The sequence below is a fragment of the Monopterus albus genome, unplaced genomic scaffold (genome assembly GCF_001952655.1).
Source record: "Monopterus albus unplaced genomic scaffold, M_albus_1.0 scaffold119.1, whole genome shotgun sequence".
Classification (NCBI taxonomy): domain Eukaryota; kingdom Metazoa; phylum Chordata; class Actinopteri; order Synbranchiformes; family Synbranchidae; genus Monopterus; species Monopterus albus.
The window spans coordinates 354,786-358,386 of NW_018127999.1; the positions used below are offsets into that span (position 1 = coordinate 354,786).

Below are 3,601 nucleotides of genomic sequence, written 5' to 3' on the forward strand. Positions count from 1 at the left end.
AATAATAAATATTATTTTAATTGACTTTCTTTGAATTTATTCTGCATTAATTCATTTATTCAAAGTGGAATGATTAGGAGTTCACTAGTTTTCACAATTATTTGATTAATCAGTAAAATAGGCAATACATTTTTTTTAAACCAATTCACAGCCCTAATAATAATAATAATAATAATAATAATAATGATATATGTGAATAAGACAAATGTATTTTGTGGACAAACTAGAGAAATTAAGAGCGAGTCTAACAATACCACTGGGCATTGGTAGACTGTTACAGATATGATAAATAACATCACAGCATTTCCACTAACAGATAATGTATATTTGAGAATATGCAAAAATCCATTATCAGCTGTTTTGTAACACTGCCCACCTAACTTTAAGGCTTGGTCACTGGGAGTCCAGGGTTTAAATCCTGGACTATTCCACCAATAAACGCCCTTGAGCAAAACCCCAAACGCTCTACCTACCTAGCACAGGTATAAAACAGAGGTCACCATCAGATGTTCTAGAAACTGGAGTTGTAATAGACCAGTATAATCTCTCACCAAATAATCCTTTACCCAGCTATCAAACATAGCAGTGTGTTATCACATCAGGATAGTGATGGAGTGCTAAGAAGGTGTAAAAACCTAAACAAAGATGTAGAAGGTGGCTGACAAAGTGGATGTGTGTCACTGCTGGAGATTAGATGAAAGAACAGAAAATAACTTACAGCGACAGTGAAAGGAGAAGGAAAAAAGAACAGGCGCAGGAAAACGAGAGAAAAAGATGGAGGGTGTGGGGTGTCCTCAACCTCAGGTCTGCTGCAATGTCAACAACGTGGAATAACACAATCCATTACCCTGCTTCTGGCTGGGAGGACGGGGAGCTGCTGACACCCTCACCAGTGGAGCAAGACCACAGGCTCTGTGTTCAGTAATGGGAGGTCCAGCCCCCTGGTCTCCACTGGTCAGCCAAGTGTCAACTCAGCATGTGTGTAGCTACAGTTTGTGAGGTTGGCACACTGCATGTGTGCCTGTGCATGTGTTTAGCTTCCTAGATGATGGGAGTAGAGGTAAAGCTGATGCCAGGCCACTCAGAGGACTGCCAGGAAATGGACCAGGTTCGAAAAGTTCAACATAGTAAATGGTTCTGTTTAAAGAGCCCATGGTGCTTTTTCTTGTTTTCTGACTTATCTATAATGTTACAACAGTGAATTATCATCTTGGACATGACCTAAAGCTCAAAAAATAAGGTGAATGTACAGTATGTTCTGGTATTTCTATGCAGAAGCCACTCGGTTTATACAAGCTCTTGTTTGTGAGACTTTTTTCTAATAAAATAAAATATTACGTGATAGTTTAAGGATTTTCCCTGAATGGGCATAAAATCCAGGCAGTTGCGTGTTCATGTGATCTTGCCTGACATCCACCAGTGCCACTGTAATAGCGAAATTTTTAGGCTGCACACATTTTTGTGGATATATTTTCCTTCCAGCTGCTGCACTGTGGCTCGAGGATGTGGAGAAAAATACAGGGCCTGAGGTTACTGCATGTCCAGGAATGTTCCTGTACAGGGGACTTGCAGAAAGGGAGTGATGTTTCCACTACTTGGTGGCACTTAACCATAAGTTTTAAAAAATACATGTTACACGTTTGTTAATGGCTTGTTTCTGTAACATTAGAGAGAATCATTGTAAGCCTGAAGAAAATACTATATCTGAATTATGCCGGTTAAAATATGGGGTTTCTCTATTACCCGCTTTGTTTAGAGTGCAACACATCTCTTTTCATTGGCACATGTACCGTTGTTTGCCTGTCTATGGAAGAGAAATTCAAATTAATTAATGCTGTTGTGGTTCGTTGTGCTGTGCACTTTGGACACAACACTGGCAGCAGGAGTTGTGCGTGTTCACGAACTATCTTCTCGTTTTTAGGAAGAGGCTCTCTGGTTTTAGCATTCTGAAATAATTACAGACTATATGGAGTTATGAGGGGAGCTGCTTCTATTTTGTATCCTGTTTTAGAGAGTCACTGCTCTCTGACACTATGAAACTTTCCTCTGGCCTTGCTCATTTTATTACTGAAGATCAATGTAGAAAACGCTCAGGTAGCAGCTTCTCACTTTAGCCAGTGCCGACTTTTGCCCGTTAAGTTGACAAACATCATCAGCAGTTTATATCAGCTGTAACTAATTCATTCTATACAGGCTTGAGTGTATCTTGGTTAATGTGCTGTCTCTGCAAGCGGGTGTCTGTGTCAAGCCAACACCTTGAAAAACAGCTCTACAATCACAAGTAGACTGTGTTTTGTAGTCGATTCTTCTCTACACAAATGATCTACACCAGTCTGATATTTTATTCTGCCGCTCTGCCTCAGAATTAGTAATGGCCCACAGGCATCATTACCGTGATACCAGCTGGGGAGCACTTATGTTAATTTGCATTTTAATTCTAACAAGAGCTGTTGTGCACACCAGCAACCACCAGGTGGTGTCTGTGTGAGCGAGGTGCTGCCCATGCACTATGGGTGTCCATGTAATATAACTTATTTCAGAACGTCACAAATAATTAAACATTTGTTGCAGACAGCGTTTCACAAAGTATCTAAAGTTTATACTGATTTATAATTTGTAAAACCGCACAATATTTAAAGGGAGTCTGGGAACAAAGGATTATATTACAGCTATTGTTTTGCTTTATTTGTTGCTGTTTGTTACAGATTATATCAATAACTTCAGTTTAGCAACCTGTGAATCAGGAGCTCTACTATTTGCAGAAAGCTGGTTATGAAAAACAAGGAGTAAATGTCAGAAGCTACAGCTGTTATTTCAATGTCAGACACGTATTTAAACATTTGGAATCTTCTGCTGCTACTGATCAGTTTATGCCTTCTTTTTACAGACTTTTGAGCTTTACTTATTCTTAACTGGTTTGCAAATGTTTAAATCTAAATCTTTAGATAAGCAGATTCAAAATGCTACAGAACCCCAGCTGTAATGAGGCCATGGTAAGTGAACCAACAAAATTCCGGCTGACTGAAGGTTTAGTGTTGGATGTACAGTCTGACTGTCAGCTGATTGGTTTCTCAGAGGTCCAGAGGGTCCATGAAGCATTTTTGAAACTGCTTGCAAAAGATGCTCATTTGGTCTCAGAAAAAAACAACCATAAGAGAAACCTACTTGACAAGTGTATGACACCTCCTGCTGATTTACTGCAGCTCAGTAGAAATCACTGTAGTAAGCTGAAGTGGCTGCACTACCCAAAGTTTTTGCCATCTCTGTTTCTTTTTAATTAGCTGATATATCATTTGTTTTCAGATCCAGAGGGAGACATGGCTGGCACAGGATGACACATCAGAATCAAGGAAAGATAAAGCCACTTCTTTGCATGCAAAAAACATGATGCACTGATCCAGCTTCTCCAGCCTGCTGCTGTCTTTTGTAATTTTTTTTTTAAACAAGAAATCTTGCTCTTAATTTTTAACTTGTTGGGAAAGCTTTGCTTGCTTTTTTTCAAAATATACTATATTCTTTATTTGGCTGGTTTTCCTGATCACTGTGTTTGGCCCCCTTTCTCTGAGGATAATACATGTAAATGGAGGATTCTTACTTTAAA

The 3,601-nt window shown here is 39.2% G+C and overlaps 1 protein-coding gene across 2 annotated transcripts in view; it reads right to left on the minus strand.

The window, feature by feature from the left end:
- The window catches only part of fstl4 (follistatin-like 4), a 215,047-nt gene that overhangs the window by 16,392 nt on the left and 195,054 nt on the right, over nucleotides 1-3,601 (minus strand). The window lies entirely within an intron of this gene.